Source organism: Schistocerca serialis, chromosome 3, assembly GCF_023864345.2.
Source record: "Schistocerca serialis cubense isolate TAMUIC-IGC-003099 chromosome 3, iqSchSeri2.2, whole genome shotgun sequence".
Classification (NCBI taxonomy): domain Eukaryota; kingdom Metazoa; phylum Arthropoda; class Insecta; order Orthoptera; family Acrididae; genus Schistocerca; species Schistocerca serialis.
Window position 1 is genome coordinate 655,115,881 of NC_064640.1, and position 17,997 is coordinate 655,133,877.

Sequence of the window (17,997 nt, forward strand, 5' to 3'; positions counted from 1 at the left end):
GTCTTCCATACTTCGAGCGTCCAGTGACGGGGCTGAACTAACGTACAGTGAGGAAAGGTCCTGTACCAATCATCTAGCAGCCATCAAAAGTGTTCGGTTTGCCCATTCTACGTTCCACGGTTATCCAGAGGATCAGTCGAGACTTTGACTACATCCCAGTCAAGTGACACGCCAGTTATTCCTTTCGCCGTTTGACAGGAACGCTCTCTCACCGACCAGAACAAAAGTTTTAGAATTCATATGCTCGTGAGTATGTTATGCCGAAGAGAAACTTTTCAGAAGTAGAAATAGAAATGTATGCCGTCTCGAATACAACAAACAACTTTTGCTCTTGATCAGTAGATAATATGCTGCGTCACGCAGCATGTGAAGGTTGCTGTGTGTGGTCGGGTTACTCCTGTAACCGAAATTTCAGATCTGAAGATGGTTCTAGAGGAACCGAAACCGGTCATGTGAATAAACATTCTTGCAATCAAAACGGATTATAAATGACATTACTGAAAATAGGTTTTATTTCTCCTTTCTTAGACTCTAGGTTCTTCAAGTACTACACTGCAGTGTTCTACAAAACTTACGGACGAGCTAGATAAAGTAGCGTTAGATATTAAATGCCCGGTGGGTATGAATGAAGTGTGGAATCATGTTGCCAGATGTCTCCCAGTTGTGTACGGGATGTTGGACGTCACACAGTGTGAGGTCAGCGTGACTACAGCGCCAAATCGGGAACAGATAATATGTCTCAGTCAGAGTTTAGCTACGATGCATTGTGGTGGGGTTCTTCATTACAACATTTGGATGATTTCACACAAGGAAGAATCAGCGGAATACTGGAGAAAAGACAAAGTGTGGCAAGTGTAACTCAGGAGTTTGGTGTTTGCTCACAACATTGTTCACACGCACGAAGTAAGTTCCGAAATACAGACACTGCTGCCCGAAGGAAAAAAGACAGCCGACCACGGTCAACTACAGCAGCAGATGACCACTACATTGTGCAACACGCAGGAAAGGACCCACGTCAAAGAGCGGGTGCAATTACAATCACATTTAACAGGACTGCGATGCACGCAGCCTCAAGCTACACACTAGTACGTCGACTACATAGGTTAGCCTCTTTGCCCGACGGCCTTGTGTTCCGTTGACACCCGCACAGCGGCGGCACAGTTTGGGATGGTGACAAGGGCACAGGGAGTGGACAAACGACGAGTGGGATCGCGTGCTCTTCTCGGATGAGAGCAGATTCTGTTTGTGTAATAATTCTGGACGTACACTCATGGGGTGACAGGTGAGAACACGTAATGCATGCAGGAACATTGTCGAACATGATAGTTTGTATGGTTGCGGTATTATTATGTGGGAAGTCTGTTAAAGGTATCTGAATTTCAAGCATTCTGTGTAACATTTTGGTGACTACGTAAGGTTTTGTTTTGAACTTTTCAGTGACTTTTGTGGCCATTTGAGATGTCTTAAACTATTTTTTAGTATATAAACACACAAAAAACTAGTATAACAACTTCTCCTTATTGTCAATAAAAATTATGTTGCACATGAAAAATACTGTCGCGAAAATATTGTCACTTGTACCGGTATGTCACTGAAATACTTAACATATCTCAGGTACGTCAGCATTTCTTTCACACAATTACATTCAACAAAACGATGAGATTATTTTGGGAATTTTATGTATGACAGATTTTTGTATAGATATTTGCTTTATGTCGATGCTTCAATGGTATATTTCCTTTTCTATCCAGATGCATCATCTTCCGATGAAAACGAAGATCATAGCAAGCCAGAAAAAAACCCTAACAATAAAAAAATCCATAACACAGTTGAAAAGTCGTCCCTCATGAATAAACTCAAGAAAACATTGTTTCAAAAAAGAGAAAAAGGAACGTGGAGTCATATAAAGTGAATAAAAGAAAACGCTTAAGAAATCTGGGACAAGACCATACATCTACAACAGGAAAAATTATGCATACTAGAGTCATACAGCCATTTCAACATTTTCCCAGAAGAGAAGATTTTCCATGAAGAGTTTTGGGAAATTGGTTCTTGGCAACAACAAACGTCCTTCATAGTAAAATGTGTTTCAATTGCCAAACCAAGACTTCAGAAACAAAACTGTAAGAAGTCAAAAACACAAAGTACTGTCATTATCCTGGATGGTAAATGAGAGTGTAAGGAGTTCTTCCTGAAGACATTAACTATAAGCAATCGCCGGTTTACCACAGCTGCATTATAGAAACCAAGAGTGGAACATTATAGAAACCAAGAGTGGAACACCTATCCCCAGTTGATCAACGTGGTAAACATGCTCATGGAAATAAAGTACCAGAAGATAGCCTCACTACCGTAAGGAACCACATAAAAAAATCTTTCCTCATTATACAAGTCACTATTCTCGTAAACATAATCCTCACAGGAAATACCTGTCGCCAGAGTTATCTGTCTCAAAAATTTATATGCTTTATACTAAGAAGCGTGAGGAAGAAAACGTTTTGCCAGTGAAGGCCTCCATTTACCGCAAAGTGTTCAATTCAGAATTTTATCTATCATTTTATAAGCTAAGAAGTGACACCTGCAATACTTGTGACCGACTATAAAATTTAATCAAAGCAGAGGTAGATACCAGTAAAATTAGCAATCTAAATCTGGAGAAAGAGTTTCACCTAAGGTAAGTTGAACAATCAAGAGCCACTAAGAAAGGAGATATACGGAAGTCAAAAGAGGCGCTCAACACATGAACTTATTTTAGACCTTGAAAAAACATTGCCAACTCCAACGCTAACAACCAACGTTATTTACTACGAGAGACAGCTTTGGACATTTAATCTAGGAATACATGACTGCAGAACAGATCATGCTTTCATGTAAATGTGGTCTGAAAATACTGCCTCACGTTAACCTTCAGAAAATGGTTCTTGCTTACTGGAGTATGTAACCTCATTGCCATCTGATTTTTAATCATGTCACTACAGTGATAGTTGCGGTGAGCAAAACAGAAATCAAATAATCGCCCGATTTTGGCTCTATATTGTTGCTCATACTTCTATTGAAATTGTTGATCATAAGTTCGTCGTACCTGGACATAGTTACCTTGAAAATGATGCTGATTTTTCTCACACTGAAAGGAAGAAATAGCAAACCTAGTTTATATTTGTGCCATAGGATTGGATGAAGTTTGTAGAAAATCCCAGGGTCACATTTCATATGAAAGAAATGGAGCATGATGATTTCCTATCTACAGAACCAATTGCAAAACTTTTCTTCGACAGAAAAATAGACACTGAGAAGCAAAAGGTTAACTGGTTGACACTGAGGTGGATGCAATTCAGAAAATCTGAACCAAAAGCTTTCTTCATCAAGGAGACATTGAATGAAGACATACAATTTCGAAAAGTAAATCTTGCACGGCCATGTAGGTCTGGGACAATACCTGAACAACTTACACTATTTCGACATGGTCCAGTATATTTAAAGCAAGCAAAAATTGATGACTTGACGTCGTTGTTACAGTTTATTCCTCAAGTGCACCACAACTTCCATAAGAGTCTAACACCGATTCAGAGCTCACCAGAAAACCAACCAGGACGTCGTGGTTACCCTTGTGGTCGTCCTCGTAATCGTGGCAGAGGTCAGCATCATCTTTCACACGTTCCACAGTACACTGCACAGCCAGGTGATGAAGAATGCTACCCTGACGACTGTGGTAGTGATGAAGTGAATGAAAGTGAGTGAGAGGAAAGAGTTTATTCTCTAAAGGCATAGTGTTACAAGTGACATTTTATGAAGACATTTTCAAACCATAATGGTACAAGTGAACTTTATGGATATTTTAAACTATGACGCCTTACACCAAGGATCTTCAGATACTTATATATGTCCTTCAAATGTAAAACTTTGCATAAATCTCATTTTGTATAACCTGAGACTTTATAAAAACTCTGAAATGCTTACGGTCGTTTTTGTCACGATAAACTCTGTGCTATTTTGTAGGGAGCACATTGTGCTCATGTGGGAGCGATCTAGATACTTGTAAAACAATAAACTGGTAGTCAAGATCGCAGGAATTCTTTTTATTCCATGATTACCGGTTTCGGCGAAACTAAAGCCGCCATCATCGGATCCTGTATGCATCCATGGATGGCAGCTTTAGTTTCACCGAAACCGATAACCATGGAATAAAACGAATTCCTGCAATCTTGACTACCAGTTTACTGTCTTACAAACTCTGTGCTAGTTACACCATTATGATTTTCAGCGATTCAATTGTGCCTATACCAGCATTGTACTCCGTCGTGAGATCTGCCACAGATCGCCGCATGTCCCGGTTTACAGATTGGCAAACCTCCAATCTCCACGTTCTGTGATGAACCATGGACGTCCAAAATTTCTACATCTGCATCTACATCTACAGCCATACTCCGCAAGCCACCTGACGGTGCGTGGCGGAGGGTACCTTGAGTACCTCTATCGGTTCTCCCTTCTATTCCAGTCTCGTATCGTTCGTGGTAAGAAAGATTGTCGGAATGCCTCTGTGTGGGCTCTAATCTCTCTGATTTGATCCTCATGGTATCTTTGCGAGATATATGTAGGGGGGAGCAATACTGGTTGACTCCTCGGTGAAGGTATGTTCTCGAAACTTCCACAGAAGCCCGTACAGAGCTACTGAGCGTCTCTCTTGCAGAGTCTTCCACTGGAGTTTATCTATCATCTCCGTAACGCTTTCGCGATTACTAAATGATCCTGTAACGAAGCGCGCTGCTCTCCGTTGCATCTGCTCTATCTCTTCTATCAACCCTATCAGGTAAGGATCCCACACCAGTGAGCAGTATTCAAGCAGTGGGTGAATAAGTGTACTGTAACCTACTTCCTTTGTTTTCGGAATGCATTTCCTTAGGATTCTTCCAATGAATCTCAGTCTGGCATCTGCTTTACCGACGATTAATTTTATATGTTCATTCCATTTTAAATCACTACTAATGCCTACTCCCAGATAATTTATGGAATTAACTGCTTCCAGTTGCTGACCTGCTATATTGTAGCTAAATGTAAAGGATCTTTCTACCCATGTATTCGCAGCCCATTACACTTGTCTACATTGAGATTCAGTTGCCATTCCCTGCACCATGCGTCAATTCGTTGCAAATCCTCCTGCATTTCAGTACAATTTTCCAATGTTACAACCTCTCGATATACTACAACATCATCCGCAAAAAGCCTCAATGAACTTCCGATGTTATCCACAGTGTCATTTATATATATTGTGAATAGCAACGGTCCTACGACACTCCCATGCGAAGCACCTGAAATCACTCTTACTTCGGAAGACTTCTCTCCGGTGAGAATGACATGCTGCGTTGTCGCCTACTCGTGGTTTCACTGTCCTTCAGTCACTTGCCGTATATGTTTACGAAAGTAGCATGAGAACTACCGACCAGCTTCGCCGTTTCCGAGATTGTAGTTCCCAGGAAGCAGAGCATAACAACCTGTCCGTTATAAAAGTTCCTTATGTCAGTGGATTTTCTCGTCTGCGACACGGACCGTCGCAAGGATGATACCTCATTCGTCTCTGCTCCGCATTTAGACTTTCTGAACCTTGTACGTGCCCGCAACGCCAGCGAACGGTGTTCATCTGTATGGTGGGCTGTGGTCAAATATTTCGGCTCGTCATTGTATCTTACCCAAGTATTCATAGATAAATCGAGTAGTCTGAAGTTTACATCGTTTCTGCTAATTCTAAGGACTTCACTATAGTAGAGATACGACACAACTAGTTACTGGACTAGTTTTGATTCTGGTTTAGGTGGAAATATTTTTTCAAGTTTTTGAATTGAATGTAAGCAAAAGGGAGAGTTCCTGTATTCTGTGAAAGTCTGTTATGCCCAACTGAGTTGTCCATGTATTGTTGGGGGAGATCTTTTACTATTTGACACTTCTTTCTATTTTAGACACAATCACATTTATGATATGATAAAAATCATTACCGGTTTCAGCATGTATTGAACATCTTCAGATTCTACAACATAAAAAGAAAAAAGAACATTGAAATTTCAAAAGATGTGTAACATTTGGTATTTCTGTTTATATTTAACATAAAACAAAAATCAAAAGTAAATGGCCATACGACATAGGAGAACAAAAAAAAATTAGGGATTTTAAGTTTGTAACGTAGGTTTTTATTTTCATGTTTTATTTTCTGAAGAAGACATTTGTATGATTGGAAACGACTTCGATTATTATCACATTATAAATGTGATTGTGTCTAAAACGAAAAGAGTGTACGAACGTTATTCTTATTCATAGACAGAATGTCGTTTTCATCTAAGTTCGTTAATTGTATTAACAGGATAACAGTGTGGTATCGAGGAGTATGGAGGAAACGGCAGCAGGAAAGTGTCATTCTGTCGGATCAGGTTTCGTGATTATATGTTAATCTTGTGGTCTAGGTGTACTATTTCTTATCATTTTTCAGAATAAACGCTAATGGTTTCCTCGTCTCTTGTTTAGCATAAATGTATGCGAAGGCCTGCGGAGCGGCCATGTCTTTGTGCGGCCAAGTGATGGTCAGCCGGAAACGGGTGTCCGGCAGTCCCTTGCTAGCTGCGCCCGCAGCGGCCGTGGCACCGACTCGCAGGAACAAAGGCTCCTATCAGATTGTCGTCAGCTCACTACAGTTACCTCGTAGACACGCTTTCTAGGCTTCTGAAACCACCCGCGGATCCGCAGCAACTGCCTAAGATATTTCAAACACGTTCATTTCTGTTTCGTAGTGACAATTTTTTAGACGGCGATAGAAGCGCAGGAGTGTTTTACAGTGTCGCAGTTCACCTCGTGCTTACTCGCTAGAGTAATTTAGATTTTGCGTCGTTTCTCTTAAGCACTTTATGTGCAAGGCGAGGTCTTCCCTTCAAAATGACGACTACAGTTACAATATCTCAATCCTGTCAAACTGTGTCTCCATAATATCACAGTCGATGAGATGTTAAAAGCTTGAAACAGACAAAAATACAATTTAAAAGGAAATGAAATTAAAATTCTTGTCTTTCTCCATAGACTTTTGTGGAGCAATTAATGTAACAAATTCTGAGCAGTGGTTCTCTTGCTACGGCGTTTGGAAACTAGAAGTTTAATTATTGGCACCTGTTTACATTTTGTCGTGAATAATGAACAATTCGAGTAGATACTTTCACATTTATAATGGCATGGAGTGGCCACGCGTTTAGAGGCGCCATGTCACTGACTGCGCGGCCCCTCCCGCCGGAGGTTCGAGTCCTCCCTCGGGCATGGGCGTGTGTGTGTTGTTCTTAGTATAAGTTACTTTAAGTAGTGTGTAAGTCTAGGGACCGATGACCTAAGCAGTTTGGTCTCTTAGAAATTCACACACATTTGAACATTTGGAAAAAACACGTGCAAAAAATACGTCTTGCCATTTACTGCTATATTACGAGAACAGTGCGTCAGAGCTCGACAGTTTTAGGGATGCGAACTTGGAATGTACTGCTTGACGGTTTGTAAGAAGAGGAAGGTTAGTTATCAAAACAAAGAAGATAAAAAAATGAATAGACAGTGACGTGACAGGCTGGAGAAGTTTAACGGATCGTCACTCAGAGGTGAATTCCTATGATGGCAGTTGATACCGACCTTCAGTACAAAACAGTTTGTGCTTGAGGCGGTTAACAGCAGAGGCATCGGCAGAGCGAATGCTGAGAGGCGGACGGCGCACGCCGGAACTGAGCCCCGTGTTCCGTTATCCCAGCCACCGGGCGTGCGCGCTTCGTCGCTACTCCCTCACCACGATCGGCTTGCTGCTTTTTATTTACTGTAAAACTCCATTCACGGTGAACCACAGAGAGGTCGGGCTCTGTTGGTTTGGTCCTAATATCGTCGTCTATGGGATATTTGAGAGTTGCTCGATCAAACATTTTCGAAGATGGCGCTCGTTGGCTTCGCGGCATACAATCGCGTAAACCTTGAGAACGGCAGCTGATTATTTTTCAGAGTAAGTTAGTTGTGAAAGGCTGCTGCACTAGGGCCGTTCCCCCTTCATAATCGAGACAATAACCGAAGTATTTATGAAATTTGTTTAGACTAGACATGGAACTGTTTTTGTTGCACTTAGTCCTAATTTTCTGTAAATACTGCCCTTTACTGACAAAACATTTAACATTTTAACTCATCTAAATAGGGTCAGTGCTGCTTTGTTACGCTGACGTGATTCAAGTAATGGAAAATTTCGGATTGATGGTATTGCTCTCACTGATTCGTGTTCCCGCTTCTTCCTCTACACGTCTTTATTTCGTGAGGCCGACAATCATTACTTAACGTCCTGAGTTATGGGTTCCAGTTCTAGAAAGTAAATAGTGTGGTATACATATTTCAGCGAGTTCGTCATTGAATGGTAGAAATTCCATCCTGTTACGTTTCTTAAATTCACATTATAGAGTGCGAAATACCTCACCGTCTATTTTTTTGAAATCACGATATCTTGATCTTCAAAGTTTTTCTAATCCTGCACAAACTGACGCCTCTTCAGTGATAGATATTTTTAGGGTGTTTGGGAGAACGATGAAGAAAAACTGATCGATCTTCCCTCTTATAGGGTTTGGCTTGAAGCTGTGTATTGAACAGTAGTCTAGTTCCAAATGTCTGGAAAAGCTTTTAGCGGTATATTTCTGTCGCTCCAAGGTCTACCAGTAAATGTATCAGTACAAGAGCACCATCGCATCTGAGAAAAACGAAAATATAGAGCAAATAGAAGCCCGTGTCTTCACCGAAATGTCAGTGTGGTCAAAATAAAAGCGAGATCCCAAATATGGTGCTGTGTCAGGAAAATCAAGGCAAGCCATCAGAGACACTCGTGCTTGTTTACAAACGTTTTGTGTTGCTTCTGTAGATACTGACGTCCACACGAGACAGACGCGCATCTGGCACATTCGTCCATAGACTGGAGGAAAGATATGGCGGAGCAGTTTATTTCCTCCAAGAAGTGAACTAGGATATTGCATATTATTGCCCTCACTTACTAATTGTAAAATGTAAATTTCCACGACCGGAAATATCACAGTTAATAAAATATTCCGGGTATTATCCTGTGGTCGGATAGATTTAAAACCCTACATTTCGTCACAATCTCAGGACATTTTCAAGGGGGACCGCAGCTTCTTTGAATTTCCGATTCACACCCTGCTGAATCGGACATTCAAGAAGCTATGATCCCCTTGAAAATGTCATCAGATGGTGCCGAAACGTTGGGTTTTAAGGGGAAATCCATGCGACCACGGCATAACAGCCCGGAATATTTTATTAATTTTGAGATAAAGAACTAGTTTTGTGTCGCGTAGATTGTGACAGAGTACTGACATTGAGGACAACAGCAGCATTTCAGTAGCAGTGACGTAATACACGAAATCAGAATGATACCAGATATCTTCGAAGACGTTCCTTTGCCAGTTGTCTGAAGAGCTCTATCGCAGTTCTCGTAGCAACTCTGGGTGTTTTGCAGACGAGGAGAAATGCGGCGAATCACGGAAGCTAAGGCTAAACCTGTGTTCGCACTAACAGAGTAAGTGAGGTGGTGCTGGTGAGCGGGGATGCACGTGGTGCGCAGAAGTGCAGAGCAGGGAGCAGGGAGCACTCACCGAGCGCGGCGCGACGCGGCGGTCTGGCGGCGGCGGAGTGAAAGCCAGGCGGCGCGCATCAGAAGTAGAGGCCGCCCCCGCACGCATGCGTCCGGCCCGCCGCCACCAGACCGTGCCAGCGCGCTCTCCTACTCCCGCCCCTCTCCACAGCAGCTGCTGCTGCTTATTCTGTTGTTTCGCGCGTTGTTTGGACGTTGTCGTGCCACATTGCGCTAGCTTTCTGTTGGTACGCAGCAACTAGGTGATTTAGACGGGCTAACTACACTGATTCCCACGGCTGATAAATGGTACGTGAGAGCATATTCACGTATGAAACACAGCGATTGAGAGGACCCCAAAAATGGCCGTTTGGTTTAAGATTTTCGAACATATGGGAGCTTGGGCAGTTCAAGAAAATAAACAGTGGGCACAATATTGGACATCACTGCCGCCTTTGACAACGTTTGGCGGCCTGCGATTTTCGCCTGTCTGAGAGATCTCCAAACCCTGAAATACCCTTGTATTACACTACTGGACATTAAAATTGCTACACCAAGAAGAAATGCAGATGATAAGCGGGTATTCATTGGACAAATATATTATACTAGAACTGACATGTGATTCACGCAGTTTGGGTACATAGATCCTGAGAAATCAGTACCCAGAACAACCACCTCTGGCCGTAATAACGGCCTTGATACGCCTGGGCATTGAGTCAAACAGAGCTTGGATGGCGTGTACAGGTACAATTGTCTATGCAGCTTCAACACGATACCACAGTTCATCAAGAATAGTGAGTGGCGTATTGTGACGAGCCACTTGCTCTGCCACCATTGACCAGACGTTTTCAATTGGTGATAGATCTGGAGAATGTGCTGGCCAGGGCAGCAGTCGAACATTTTCTGTATCCAGAAAGGCCCGTACAGGACCTGCAACATGCGGTCGTGCATTATGCTGCTGAAATGTAGGGTTTCGCATCCGGTGCGCAGGTCGCCCAATGTGGCGTCGAATGGGGTAAGACCTGCACCAAGGCGGCCGGACCGGCCCCGTAAGGGGCATCCCGGCCAATGACGCCAAAAGCTTATTTCCATTATGTTCCTTGTTCCATAAAAATACATAACGAAATGGTCTTCTTTAAATTTCTTCGAACTTTTCCGTCAGATATCACCTGATAGGGATCATATACCTTGCAACAATTCTCCAGAAGAGGACAGAAAAGTTTTATACCAAAAAAGTGCAGTCTTCGTTTTATCTTCGCCACAATATTTTTTATGTGATCGTTGCAGTTTCAGTTGTTGGGAAGCGTATAAAACTTTCGAAATCATCTACAAGCCACCTCAATCTGAAACTGAGACTTTTAAATTACCATTGTCAGCAATGAGACAATACTATAGCACAATCTTTATTATCATTGTTGGATTCACAGCCAGGTAAAATAGTTGCCCTGCCAACATGAGAAAGCACACCTTAGACGTAAACAGTGAGGTGCACGTATAAGATCAACAGGACCATTTCGTACAACACCTTTAGAGGCATAGTTAGAAATTTTGGGAATGTATTCTGGCGATATAATTGTCATACTACTGGTTGCGATAAGGAGACACTGAGCAGCTGGGGCAGGTCAGTGGGGACAAAATCATTGTTACACCACAATTACATCAGGTGCGATGAACTGTTCCTGCGATGCTCCGCAAAACGACATCGTATAGAGTGAAGCGAACGCCAGCCTGAAGTCCAGACACCGTTTCACAAGGCGTATCAGGACGCTGACGAAGTCGAAGAAGGTACCCAGCACCTCTGAAGGTCGAAGCTGAACAAAATTACAGGTCTGGCTAGGATCCTGCAGGAACTAACGAACAAGAAAATCAGGACAAATGAAGTCATCGGCACCAAATGACGACACTCAACCATTACCGCCTGTTGTGCTTTTCGGTGTGGTTAGTGCTGCTGTTGGATGAGTACTTGCCACAGGCTCTCATAAATCCCCCCCCCCCCCCAAAAAAAAAGGTTCCCTCACTCTCAGATGTTCTCAGTTGTTCACAGACATCCTCTATACACGATAGTATTGTGGTGTGTATCTGATGCCGAAAACCACCATCTTCGTCAGTTGTTGACTTCGAGGTGAAGACCACTGCATTGCCAGAAGAACCATCCATTCACCTTCCAAGGACTTCTTCGTCTCCGCAATCTGCAGGCATCTGTCTGAGCTGTGGATCGTACGCAAACTACTAGGCGTCTTTGCACCACTGGGTCACCAGACGGATGACTATCTTATGCTGCCAAACATCTCCTAGTGGGTGGCATGTTCGAGCCTGGGCTAGAGCTGCCCAGTCTCTCTGTAGCTGTTCACCAGTATCTGAGGGCCATCCTCGTAGTTGATCACCAGCCAGTACGGGCATATGCCTTCAACTTGGGCGATATTGGGTACTACAGTTTAAACACCGTTCTTTGCTGTGTGGTACGTGTCGACCAAAAGGCAGTCAGGCTGCCAGGAGCCTCACAGGGCACGAATCAGCACCTCTGCTGGCGCCAACGCCCGTCGCTGGTAACGCATGCTGTCTGCCGGTCCGGCATTGCTGCATCAAATGGAATAAACGCTTATTTTAAGCAGGGATGTTTCGTTAACAGCCGCCGCGCGATTCAGCCACCACTACCTCTACAGTCCACGTCCACGCGTAACTTACGAACAACCGATTCCTCTGCCACTGTTGGGGTCAATTTTCAGCGCTAACACTATGAACAAACTTCAGTGAAATTGCTGGGGTCTGGTGCGTGGCAAAGGAACTATGACAAAAACCAGAACGAGTAAATATATAGGGGTGAGATTTTCGCTAATTATAGAGGATAATGTGGTGAAGTTTCTGACATATGCTGCAATTGTTTATATTTATAGCTGTCGAATTATGACATTTTCTTTTCGTTAATAGAACTGGTAAGGCCCGTCGAAGACAACTTCAACGAATGTCGAATTATTACACTTTGTTTTTGTTAATGGAACTACATGATTTTTTTCTATGGAACTGGTTAGGCCCTTTGCAGAGAACTTCAACGACATAATATTTGTGTAGCGTGACGAAATTATAACAGAACTTACAACCACTGTCATTCCATCAAGAGAAGAGGGCCCGCTAATATCTGCTCTATTGATCCAAACGTAAGCAAAGACGTACGTCAGCAACGGTTCGTGTGTTTATTATTGTGAGTGTCATATCAAGTGCTCAAAATATTAACACTGAGCAATGAAACATGCTATAAAGTGATTCCGGACAGACAGCACTCAACGTTGAATATTATCTAGAATTAGAACAGAATATACCCTTCTTTTAAGCCATTTTATGTCTTCGGTAATCAAAATGGCTCTGAGCACTATAGGACTACAGGACTATAGTACCAACATGACGGTCGATCTACCCAGTCGACACAGGTAATTATACACCTTCTTAGCAGAATATGTAGAGATCGTTGAATTTGTGTTTAGAAAACAAAAAACATTGCATTAGTCTATACATCTCAGGCGAGGAAAATTAAAGCGAGAGGTCTAAACGGAAACGTCGACGATTACCGAAGCCAGCCGGAGTGGCCAAGCGGTTGTAGGCGCTACAGTCTGGAACCGCACGACCGCTACGGTCGCAGGTACGAATCCTGCCTCGGGCATGGATGTGTGTGATGTCCTTAGGTTAGTTAGGTTTAAGCAGTTCTAAGTTCTAGGGGACTGATGACCTCAGCAGTTAAGTCCCATAGTGCTCAGAGCCATTTGAACCATTTTTTTGCAATGTGCTCATAAGTCTTCGTAATCGGTGATAGAGTGAAGTGAGAGAAGGTCATGTCCGACGTATGGCCGCTGGTAGCGTATCATACGCTATATGCGACCAACACTTTTTAATGCATGTGTTCTATAGTTTAATTCTTGTTTTAAGGGGATCTTTTTCCGTATTCAGATAGCACTCATGTTTCGATGAAATGTTCAGTTTATTCACAGGAGCCGACACGTCTTGTGACGACTTTTCTGATCTTTTCATTATTTCTTTATCTGTTGTGTGCTCTGTTCTTATTCATACAGTTTTTTTGTAATTTTTCTTATTATAAATATTTATATCACTGTTTGAAGCTTCAGTTGTTGTTCTTCATGTGTCTGGGCACCACCTCAATCGCAGTTGTCCAGTATCATGCTGGTGACGACCATAACAAGCACTCACCTTTTTATTATTGTTTCATTCTGTTGAAGTACAGTCATTACAAAGCCCTTGTTAATTTCACCTTTGACGTGTTCTGCTTGATTCTTATGTTTTCTGAATGTATCTCATGTTTACCAGATCCAACTCTTTGAATCTGTAACTAATAATTTAGCCAACTGAGTGCCCAGGTCCTCCAGTCATAAGCAATAGACGAGACCCCTGACATATTCGGGAACTTCAGTTATGGCGTTTCCAGTGGGCGTCGCAGTTGATTTTTCAAGCAGCCTATTTACTTCATGGTCATTTCATATGATATGGAGTGACGGACTCAAGGAGCAACTGTTGAGCAAGGGAGCTGTGTTCACAGCACACCCAGCTTCTGGAAACGTAACAAACGCATCCGGAATATTTCAATCCTTCTACAGCTGCTCAAAGGAACAATTTCAGCTAAACGAAGACCAGCAGATCTCATGTAGTGACAGACAGGAAACATAAAGCATAGCAGAAGGTGGCTGTAAAAAGTCGCGTGAAATCATCGGAAGTAATTACTCGTGAGTTTCGACGTGCTACCAGAGGTATAGGGTACAATGGTCGATCAGCTCTCCATAAGCCACACACTTCTGTAAGCAGTGCTAAGCGATGCTTGAGGTGGTGTAAAGAGTAATGCCACTGGACAGTGGATGACTGGAAACGAGTTACTTGGAGTGGTGACTCACCTAAACGCTGTGATGGAAGAATTTGGGTTTGGCGAATGCGTGGAGATGGTTACCTGCCGTCATGTGCAGTGCACACAGTGAGATACAGAGAAGTCGATGTTACAGCATGGTTGTGCTTTTCGTGGATAGGTTATGGTCCGCTTATAGCGATTTAGAAAATTCTGAATGCTGACGGATCTGAACACATTTTACAGCAATGTGTACTGCATTTAATAGTGGAAAAGAATGGAGATGATGATTAACTTTTCAGCATGACAGTACACCCTGTCACAAAGCAGTGTTTATGAGGCACTGGTTTGCGGACAGAAAGATTCCTGAAATGGAATGGCGTACTGAGAGTTCCGACCTGAACCCAATGCACCACCTTTGGGTTGAGTTCACCTTCGCTCCAGACCTCAGCGTCCAATGTAACTATGTTCACTGAATTCGTCTCTTGAGGAAGTGTGGGCTGCCATTCCTCCACAGACATTCGCCTCCATAACGGAGAAGCGTGCTGACATTCCATATTAATGTCAATTAAAAGGTGCACAAATAATTTTGATCAAATAGCTTACAAAACAGTCGTTCGACCAATACTTGAATATTCTTCATTTGTGTGCCATAGTGTCCGTAGTTGCTTTATAATTCTTGAGGGTTTTTTTCTTCTGTCATTGCAACTACAAAAATGCATGTCTTTTCACAAGGAGCGTTTCGCTTTATTGAGGTAAAGCATCATCACTGGTCTGTAATTAAGTTATTTACATTTTGATTTGCTTTTAGACCGAAAAACAGTTCGTTAGGAATAAGTTGATTTGTACTTACGGTGATTTTAGGTTGATTTTTCGCTTACCTCGGGAACACAGTGGTGTGCATAAAAGTGTGTTGTGAAAAACATAAGAAATGCATAGTGTTGCAGAACATCTAAAAATTAGACCAAAATTATCGGTGTCTAACGCAGAAAACGATGTGCTAGCAGACGGCATTTCCCGATGTAACCGAGAAATCAACCGACAGTCACCGTAAGTACAAATCTACTTACTCCTAGCGAACCGTTTTTTATCTGAGAGCAAATCAAAATGTAGATAAGTTAATTACAGACCACTAATAATGCATTACCTCAATAAAGCAAAACGCGTCTGGTGAAAGATAAAAAAAACTTCACGCATTTTTGTAGTTGCAACGACAGAAGAAAAATACCCTCGAGACTTTAATATTGCTTGTCAGTCTGGGATCCATACTAGAAGGGATTTCTAAAGGTAATAGAGAAGACCCAAAGAAGAGCAGCACGTTTCACGCTAGTAAGCGTGAAAGCGTTACATAGATACCCAGCCAACTCCACGGGCAGACGCTGCGAGAAAAGAATTCTGCATCACGGTGTGTTAAAGTTCCGAGAGTGCTCGTTCCTGGAACAGTCAACCAATATATTACTTCCTCCTACCACGCGAAAATACCATGAAGATAAAGTCAGAGAGATTTGAGCCCACGTGGAGGATTACTAGCAGTCGTTACTTCCGCGAACCATTCGCGACTGGAACAGGAGAACGGGGAATGGCTCTGGCACTCAAAGTACACTCTGTCACACGCCGTGAAGTAAGTTGCGGAGTCTCGACGTAAATGCAGTTCATAATGTGCCAAGCCATTCTCCGGGCGGAACATTTATTTCATACAGGGAGGTTCTGAAGAATACACACTAAATATGCCAACAGCGAGGAAGACAGAGGAGTGTGAAATGGGGATTTACCACAGAATGTTTAAAATATTGTGAACAGCAAGAGTAACTAACACCGAAGTACTGCGAATTATTCGCAAACAGCGAAATATGTTAACAAATGTTTAAAAGCAGAAAAATGGCTGACGTACGACATACATTACGGAACACCAAATATATGCTTCTACAGTTGATTACAGAACGGAACGTTGAAGCGGAAAATAGGGGGAGGGACGAAGAAGTACGAGGGCGTGCTGTGTTGAGAAATAAACACGTAGACAGAAAAATAAAGTTGTAGAATGTTAAAACGTTTGTTTTATTTAAAAATGCTTAAGAGTTTTTACACAAAATATTCGGAGGCACTACTTTTCAGCACGTCCTCGTATATCTTGATTAGATAACATAACCCAGTGGACAGGATTATCGAGTGCAGATCAACTATTGCTTACTGCAGGTTCATAGAATAAAGATGTATCATATACTCGCCAACATCCATTAATGCATAAGCAAAAGAAGAAGAGAGTTAACGGACCTAGGTAAACAAAACAGGATTTATGGATTTGTGGCTAAGGTTCAAATGGCTCAAATGGCTCTGAGCACTATGGGACTTAACATGTGAGGTCATCAGTCCCCTAGAACTTAGAACTACTTAAACCTGACTAACCTAAGGATATCACACACATCCATGCCCGAGGCAGGATTCGAACCTGCGACTGTAGTGGTCCCGCGGTTCCAGACTGAAGCGCCTAGAACCGCTCGACCAAACCGGCCGGCTGTGGCTAAGGAAGACGGGACTGTGGGCCACACAAATAATATTGCAACTACCCTCCGAGTCTGTCTTCATATTGCTAGAGTGGTGGATTACTAGAAGAAACGAAACTAAAACAGTAATACAGCAAAAATACAACTGAAAACAAAAATAAGATTAGGTACCTCACTCGGATAGCATTACGGCTTACCTGTCTGTCTGTACGGTCTAGCGACATCCAGAAACAAATGTCTCTGAACATGCTTTTATGCGTATGACGCGTCCTGGTAGGACAGCACTCTGCGAGGAAGTTACCGAAAATCTCAGGATGACTGTCTCCCCCCCCCCCCCCCCCCCCTACACAGCTTACCTATGATACTGTTTGTTAACCGTTTAGATGATCGATTTCCTAATTTCATATGCCACTCAGTCTTATCTCGATCTTGCACAGCTGTTACATTTCGACTACTTGCTGATTTGCTGGGTCGTTTTAGGCGCGAAAATCTGGCCGTCCACTTTTCTGAAGAATCGCTGCAGTAGGGCTAGGAAATGAGAGCACATGTTTCGAGATACTCCAGAACTTCTTGCTGCATTTCTCACAAACCATGCGCTCAGAAACCGAAGAAAGCAATACGCTCGGACTCTTGCGGAATAAGCCAACAGCAAATCTGTGATTTTTCAGGCCTGCAACACGAAACAATGCACGGGGAAAGTTCTGTCATTTCATTTAAGCTGCATCAATCATTATAAATGAGTACAAGAGTGCTAAATCCACAACTTTTACTGCTTATTGCACCGAAGAGGAAACCACGGGCTTGAAAGCTGTCTGTTATATTTGGATTGTTGCCAGCTACCAAAAACTCAGTTAATTTCATATCGATTATCCAAGAACAAATTTTTGGCCTTGCCTCTGAAAGCAGCCTCTGCTACGGTAGTGTCTCTGCTGAACTTTTTTGCTGCGTGAGCAGCCTAAACAAATGTGGCCCGAAAGCGAGCACACACTAGACATGTTTTTGACGAGTTTCGAAGGTGATTTTTCTCACGGTATGAA

General features: G+C 42.6%; 1 protein-coding gene across 1 annotated transcript in view; it reads right to left on the reverse strand.

Annotated features, from left to right (window-relative positions):
* Window positions 1-9,646, reverse strand: part of LOC126471076 (uncharacterized) — a 483,768-nt gene extending 474,122 nt beyond the window's left edge. The window contains exon 1 of the mRNA XM_050099148.1: window positions 9,642-9,646. The gene's annotated coding sequence lies outside the window, so the exon portion shown is untranslated. The remainder of the gene's footprint in view (window positions 1-9,641) is intronic.
* Window positions 9,647-17,997: the final 8,351 nt, after the last annotated feature.